General features: G+C 32.9%; 1 long non-coding RNA gene across 2 annotated transcripts; it reads right to left on the bottom strand.

The window, feature by feature from the left end:
• Positions 1-382: 382 nt before the first annotated feature.
• Positions 383-2,211, bottom strand: LOC111716743 (uncharacterized). 2 transcript variants are annotated; one of them, XR_002768584.1, is made up of 3 exons: positions 2,104-2,211; positions 1,555-1,701; positions 383-497 (listed from the first exon to the last, which is right to left on the bottom strand). It is a non-coding gene; the product is annotated as an uncharacterized LOC111716743 (long non-coding RNA). The 2 variants fall into 2 exon arrangements; XR_002768585.1 differs by lacking the exon at positions 383-497 and adding an exon at positions 627-944.
• Positions 2,212-8,386: the final 6,175 nt, after the last annotated feature.

The following is an 8,386-nucleotide window of genomic DNA, read 5'->3' as shown; positions in this document are numbered from 1 at the left end:
TTCATTTTTGATATCCACTGTATAAGAGTAAGGTCCGACTAGCACTGATTAAAATAGGTTTCAGATAATTAGGTTTAAGTTTTCATCTGAACGTTTATTATATTGAAAAGTGCTTCTATTAATAACAATTTAGCAGATCCAACCAACTAAGACTAAACAATAGTTTATTTCAACAAAAAAATTTTATTTGTACACGTAGCATAAATTTCATAAATACAAGGTTATGTACTAATATGGAAGAATGTTTTGGGACAAATTATCCATTTAATTAAAAGTATTTGACATATAAGGACAAAAATATTTTAATTATTTAAAAATGTATAAAATTATGCTAAAACTACTATTAGACTAAAACTAAGCTAAAAACTAAACTACATTCCCGATATATAATCACTTATACAGTGTCTTCATGTTCATTTACAAAACGGCAAATACACATGTCAGAGATGGGAAAAGAACGATTATGTCCGTTATGGAAACGGCACCGCCTGAATTCCCTAAAATAAAGTTTCAAGGTACCTATTAAGTGGTCAGATACCCACCCATTTTTCATACCAATTCCCCCCCCCCTCATAATAAAAACATTCCTGATATTTTTTTTTTTGGTGGGGGGGGATTTTTGACGAAATAGCATTGGTTCGGTTTAAAACCATATCTTTAAATAATTGTTAAACAATCTTTTTTATTTTAGTTTAAAGAGTTAAAGAAGAGAAGAATAGAGAAGGATGAAGATGAATACGATGATGATGGAAACCTTATTATATGACTGAAGATCCAACCAAGTTGAACTACAACTTTCTGATGGAGCTGGCCAAGGATGATAAAGTTGAGAGATGCTTCACACAGAATGGGAAAATCAAGTTCTCTTTGAAAGACGACCCCGATAAGAAGCTTCACACTGATACCATTGGCTGATTTCCTGGTCTACAGAGAGCAATCATACCCTTAATCATATCTTGGGGTAAGCTAACATTACCTGTTTAAAAGGAATATTTTGAAGATCCCCCCCCCCCCTCCAAGCTGAAGGGTTGGGGAAATCATTTTCAGTCTGCAAAGGGGGGGAAATTAGACTTTATCTTTCATAATATTGATCCGGTATCGGTTTCAAGGTACCTTTTAAGTGGTCAGATACCCACCCATTTTTCATACCAATTCCCCCCCCCCTCATAATAAAAACATTCCTGATATTTTTTTTTTTGGGGGGGGGATTTTTGACGAAATAGCATTGGTTTGGTTTAAAACCATATCTTTAAATAATTGTTAAACAATCTTTTTTATTTTAGTTTAAAGAGTTAGAGAAGAGAAGAATAGAGAAGGATGAAGATGAATACGATGACGATGGAAACCTTATTATATGAATGAAGATCTAACCAAGTTGAACTACAAACGTCTGATGGAGCTGGCCAAGGATGATAGAGAGCTTCACACAGAATGGGAAAATCAAGTTCTCTTTGAAAGACGACCCCGATAAGCATTTTGAATAAAGGGTATCATGAAGTTATAATGACAGTTCCTTTAAATACTAGATGCCCTTAATACCAGTGAATTGTCTACCTTGGGATCTAGTGTTTACAGAGGGAAATCCAGGGTTCTCCTCCGTGTTATCATCATCTGCATCAACAATAATGACTATATCGTCGGCTAGGAGGAGAAGGGGGCCACGGAGTTGGACATTCTTGAACTTTTCAGCACCAACTCAATCTGTAAAGTTTTTAAAATTCAATCTATATATTTAAACTTGTCTGTCTGTCTGTCTATCTGTTTGTCTGTTTGTTTGTATCCAATAAACGTCAAAACGGCTGAACCGATCAGGCCAAATTTTTGTGTGGGACCTCAAGTGGTCCCAGGGAAGGTTTCTGGCCAATGTAATCTTAAAATATTTTTATCTTAAATTAATTTTGTAAAATTTAAAATATGAGCAAAAAAATAATATGAAATCTGCAAATAAAATTTAAAAAAATTTATACAGAACAAAGAGAAGATGCTCAAAGATAAAGCCACAATTAATAGTTGAAAAACATTTAAATACTTAATCAATTAAATTAATTAAATAATTGATTCTTATTAATTTATTAAAATTCATGTTAAATAGTAACCCTGTACCTGAGAAGCTGTACTGTTTACAAGTTTTCGCTGAGATTTCGAGGCAAAAAATGTTCCCAATTTGATATATGTTATTGTTAACGATAAATTTAGAATTAGAAATTTGTAAGAAACTATAGACTTAAGTTATAATATTGTTCATATCTAGTAATGTTCCTTAATCAATACTCATTTATCAAAATTGTAATATTGTTCCTAATTTTCATGCATTTAAGTATACATATTTTGTCCACCAGATGAATGTACTCTATAGACGTAAACAGTAGAAATACCCGACTTTTGAAAGTACAACTTGCAAGAAACTTTGATTAAGAGAGAGAGAAATGCAGCCAAATTTTGGTTTGTGTGATGTGTCATGAACTTAAATTATAGTTTTTACTGTCGATAAATGTAAATTTAAAGGTTTTACTGTTAAACTTTGAAAAAAAGCCACTTTTAAGCCACATAAGCCACTTCTGCCACAGCCTTGAAAAAAAGCCATTTTAAGGAAATGTGGCTGGTAAAAAAGCCATCTGGCAGCCCTGACCGGGTTCTTGTTTGAGCCAAACACCATTTGTAAAACAAAAGGCTTTGCTCAGATTTACATTTACGTAATTTATGTTACGGAGTTCAAACGGATCGTTTTATCGAGACTTGGAGGAACCTCTCTAGCTCATATCCTGACTTGAACTGCCTGTCGGTTTTTCTTGCAGGATTGAGGTTGCCTGTTTTGTTCAAGGTCTGGTTCTTTGTAAAGCCAGGGAGCCAGTGCAGGGGTTTCATAAAAATACATAATTTAATTAATTAATCATATAATTACAATTTGTTATTTTAATAAACGAAATTGAATTGGTGCAGTTTTTTATATCTTTTAGTTTTTGTGAAAAATATATTAAAGTTTATGTTTTTTGTATTTGAAGTTTGTTTGATCCGGAAATATCTGGTTTTTTTACGTGGATGTAGGGTTCTTTGTCTGCTGAAAGGTAGGGCTAAGTATTTTGTTTGAAGGTTAAGCGTGGAGCTTTAGAATTCATACTTTATGAGAACCCACGCTTTAGATTTATGTAACAATACACAATACACATACAGGGTGTCCCACGAAACATGACAGTTGGTGAATAGTTTAGAATGTCTTCTTCCATAATTTGTTAAGTTCTTTGATGTCAAAGACAATGATAAAGATATTATATGGGAGGATCATGTTATACTAAAATCTGCATTACTCCAAATGTTTACTTGTCATACAATGCTGTCAAGTTCATCTTAAATATATTAGATGAGACTTGGTTGTATGTTTGTAGGACATTCTTCAACTCTTCTCTGTGAACTTTTTATTTACATAGATATTTAATTGACAATTTTTCATAGATATTTAATATATTTACATAGATATTTACTTTATATAGGATATTTTACATTAATTTACCATACTATCCTCTTCCCTAAATCTGTCAATGAGAAATCAAACAGAGGCATTTGCTGGGAGACAATGCTTGAATGCATTATTATATCCCTCACAGAATTTGTTTGTTGATGGCAAATCCATTAAGACTGAATCATGTTTGATCCACAGTCCATAATTAAACATTGGTTTCCCATGGGACTTGGTTCTTGAGTTCACCTCTCCCATCCAGGTACGATTAAAGTATAGCAAAAATTATATTATTTCTTTCAAGTACTCTGCCCAATTGTTGTTGTTTTTCAAGTTTTCCTTAATAACATGTTGCATCCGGGTTTGGTAGGTTTTAACAAGATCATCTAATGGCATAAAGGACAGAACCCATAGAGTACGAACCAGTTTGTGGAACTCTTCATCAGAGTTGTGTAAAGGAAGAAGTGTGTTGTCTGAACATGGAATTACTTAGTACTTGGGGTCAAAGGGTTCAAATTTTTTTTTTATAATTTTCCAAGATTTTAAATCTTTAAACTTTTAAATTTTGAATCAAGTCTTTAAATTATACAATCTTCACATTGTTTTATAAAAGCATGTAAAGGTCTCACCATTAACTATTTAAAATATGATTGGCATCTGGTTGCTTTAATATGGGAGGGGGGTCGCCATATCTATCAGATAGTTGAGGAACAGGGTGAACAAATTAGTTCGCTAAGTGCAAAAATGTCTGAAATTTGCACCCTGAGCTCACAACTGTCTGAAATGATGTCAGCTATGTCAGGACGGAAAGGTGAAGTAAACACTCTGGGTGCTACTTCAGTATTCCCTCCAGACATTGATGACATCAACAGAGAAGGCAATGATGCTGTGTATCTTGTATTAGATCCTTGATGTCCTCCCTCCCTGAGTTCCAGCAGAAGAGTGCATCTCTCCACTTCAAAATCCACCATTCATATTGATAACTAGGTTCTTTTATCAGAATTGAGGATATTCATTTTAGGGTTTCATTCTTCTTTATTTTAGTTTCTCTAATTCCCAATTCTCAGTTCTTAACTTCTCAGAAATGTGGAGTAAAGTAGCTGTAGATCTACGGGAACTGCAGAATTATTATAAGTACCCCCCCGCCCTGAACTGAACTTGATAATTGTTCGGAAGACTTCCCCCCTTTGCTCTCCCTTTTCTGGAATAATGTTTGGGTTGTGAGCACGGGTCATTGTAGATCAGCGGATACAGGGGATAGAGGGGGAGTTCTGTCCAGCTCACATTGTAAAATTGGCCAGACCCGAACGGCAACATTTTTACGAGAATCTGCAGTGTTGGTTGCAGCACACATTTTATTGAAGATCTGGAAAAAAAGTTTAATACTAACTTCAGGGTATTTATTGTTAAAAATATGTCGAGCATCTTAATAATTTTAATCAAAATTTTAGAACATAAAAATAATCTTGAAATTGATAATAATAATTAATAAGTTTAAATTTTTAAGGATACTTTTTTCAACTATAAACTAAGAATTATTAGTTTCCCTAAATCCACAGTTCAAATATGTAAAAAATCAAACAATATCTATCAAGTGGAATCAAAGAAAACGTTTTAATTAGTTTTTCTTTCATTATTCAATATTCAATGCAACGCCAATGAGCACATGTGTTGCTAAGTGAATCATACACAACGTATGAAATATATAAAAACACATAGGATGCTTCAATGTTTTGTGCAATTTTTACATCCAGGGGGGTGTATAAGCAATGTATGGATCTTTTTTGTGAGAAGTCCATGGGCTCTAATGTTCACTCTTAGACACTTTTTTCAATGAAAATAACAACCTGTGATTTTTACATCTTCAAATGTATTCTCAAATGCAGATATCAGTCCCTTTTCAAAGTCCATTGTGATGGAATTCAACTTTATAACATCCAGAACCTAAAACTAAAGAATGCGCGAATTTTAAGTTCGAGGTTAAAAGTTCTAGGAGAGACCGGAAAATTTACCTGTACACCAAAAGAGTTTCTAAAACAACGATCATGAAATTTCTGCTCAACCTGAAACTCAGTGTCAAGCTAAGTTTTGAACATAAGCATGGTTAGCTCATTTCGTCCTCTACTGAAACTTTTCGTTATTACTTACATTACAAGATATTAAAGTGTCAGTATAGTTCTTATCCAAAAATGACTTGAATTAAATTATGTAAAAGAGGAAATCCGCTCACCTTGATGCAGCGTCTTCAGCTGGATCCTTGGATGATGAAAACTATAACATAGCTTTAGATTTTGTTTATATCCCAGATAGTGATGAAGAAAAGCAAATGAAGAAAGCTATCGCATTGAGTTTGGGGGAAACTATCGTATTGGCCAACGACGAGTTTGATAGAATGTGCGACAAGATATAAATAATTGTAATGTAGTTGGGTTCGTAAGAGAATATCGTTGAGCTTGTGAACTGACGGTGATCTAACCACCGGAGAGAAAATCTTTTCTCATCTTAATTTATTTAAGGTAAGATATTTAATCATGTTTAATTGATATAGAAATTTATTTTAAATCTTGTACAGTGTTTTAATTATCATTATTTCCTCCATTGTTTTTGACGCAAGAAATCTCCAAGTCACCTCTCAATATAAATGTTATTTGCCCGTACTTATACCACATTTTTCTCTAAATGTATACCTCTCCCAGCCACTTTATTGATCAAATTAAGGTGTTAAGGATACTGCTTGGAATCTGGAGTCGATTATATAAACGTTGAATACTTCAAAATGTCCGACTGCTACAAAATGTTGACAGTTACAGAATCTTGAATTTACCAAATGTTTTTACTTCAAAACATTTGACTTCTATATGTTTAATGTTGATGTTTTGAAGCAGACATTTTACATCATCAATGTATTGTTATTCAACGTTACGTACCCACTCCGTGAATCATGCATTGCTTATATTGCATGCAGAGTTACTTGAAGGCAGGTTTACAGTATAATTAGTTAGTGAAATCGTTCAATTATTTTTGTTAGGATTTTTTTTTGTACTGCAGGGTCTTTAAATATTTCTGCATGAGCATCAGAAAATTGTAAAATGATTGGAGACTTGAATAAAGTTGTAATAGATTCATTTATTCAATTCATTGTGAGAAATTCATATCTTCACAGTTTTTAAAATATTGTAGGCATAAGTAATAAGAATATGAAGGAAACTTGGATCAAATCAAATGCTGCAACGGTCTAAATAAATTATTGATAAGAACTGACGGATAAAAGTTAGGGTTTTCCTGATGGATAAAAGCTAAGGTTTTTCTGATGTATAAAATCTAGGTTATTATTTTTCTGTATCAAGTTTATTGTGTTAATACCTTACTGCTGAACCTATTTGAAGCTTTTTGAAAAATAACCCATTTTTTAGCTTTTGAAAGTTTAGGACAGCTGTCTCTTAACTGATTTGATGTAAAATCTACCCTCTCAGAGCTTCGCGTGACATGTGAAAAATAATTTACTTGTAGATTATTGCAGTTAAATACACTTTGATTGACCCGTAAAAGTTAACCAGTGTGTTACACCTAGATCTGTGCAGCATGGCATGCATATACAGGGTCCCGCACATAGTATGAAACTGTAAAGATAAGGAGCTCCTAATATGTGGAAATCCTAAATCTAGATTAAATCTTCTGCCCGGTACTGTCTTCTTTTTTTGAAAACCGGAAATGAACTCAAAAATGAGGAAACTGCCCCCAAAAAAGAGGAAACCAATCAACAAACTGAGAATTTAAAACTTTTTCTGAAAACCAGAAACGGACCCATTTAAAAGGGGAAACTGATCAACAAACTGAAAATTTAATAATGAGGAAAAAATATAGGACCTGTATAATTCATAATCTGACCTAAAACTTGGGGCAACGAGAAATTCCTTATAAATTAGATTTAAGGGATTTCCGATAATTTTTAAAAAAACACACGAAACACCTAAAAAAAATTTATTTGGAGTAGGTTCCTGTTTTTTTTTAGTTCAATTCCTTGTTGAGGCGTTTCCTAATCATGAGGTACAGTGCAGTGTTCAGTGCTAATTATTGTGGAGTGAACCATTATCATATGTTGAATTCAAGATTTCATTCTGGAATGAAGAATAATATTGAAGGTAACCAAGTGAACGGAATTTATGGCAGGACTGCAGTTTCTAGAGCCCAGGATCATAGTGTTATTTGAGGAAAACATTTGAATTAAAAATATTTGATAGATGAAAGTTCAAGTATAAGACTGTTCCATTAGATTTAGAATTAGATTTAAAAATTAGATTTGAGGGATTTCCGATAATATTTAAAAAACAGGAAACACCTCAAAAAAATTTATTCTGGATAGGTTTCTGTTTTATTTTAGATCTGATCCTGTGCTCAGGTGTTTCCAGAGCACCAAATCATGACATACAGTGCAGTGTTCAGTGTTATTTATTGTGGAGCCAATCAAACATTGAATTCAAGATTTCATTCTGGAATGAAATAGTGAAGGAAAACAAATGAACTGAATTTACGGCAGGGCTGCAGTTTCTAAAGCCTGGGAACTTAAAGTGTTATTTGTGAAAAATATTTGAAACCTAAATATTTTACGGATGAAAGTTCAAGTATAAGACTGTTCCATAGTCTACATCCTCCCCGACATCAATATGAATGTGATGCAGCTCAGATTCAATATTTCTATTTTTATACTTTTTAGAATTGGGGGGAAATATTCCCACGACCTCTACTTTTAGAGGTTTTGAAATATTTTCTCATGAAACACTTAATTTTGTATGTTTTTGTTATATTTCATAAATAAATAATATTTTTATAATTATTTTTTATTGTTGTTATTGATGTTGTCCGGGTTATTATTGTTGTTATTGATGTTGTGCGGGTTATTATTGTTGTTATTGATGTTGTCCGGGTTATTAT

Source organism: Eurytemora carolleeae, unplaced genomic scaffold (assembly GCF_000591075.1).
Source record: "Eurytemora carolleeae unplaced genomic scaffold, Eaff_2.0 scaffold2183, whole genome shotgun sequence".
NCBI classification, from domain to species: domain Eukaryota; kingdom Metazoa; phylum Arthropoda; class Copepoda; order Calanoida; family Temoridae; genus Eurytemora; species Eurytemora carolleeae.
This window is presented reverse-complemented; position numbering and strand designations above follow the sequence as displayed.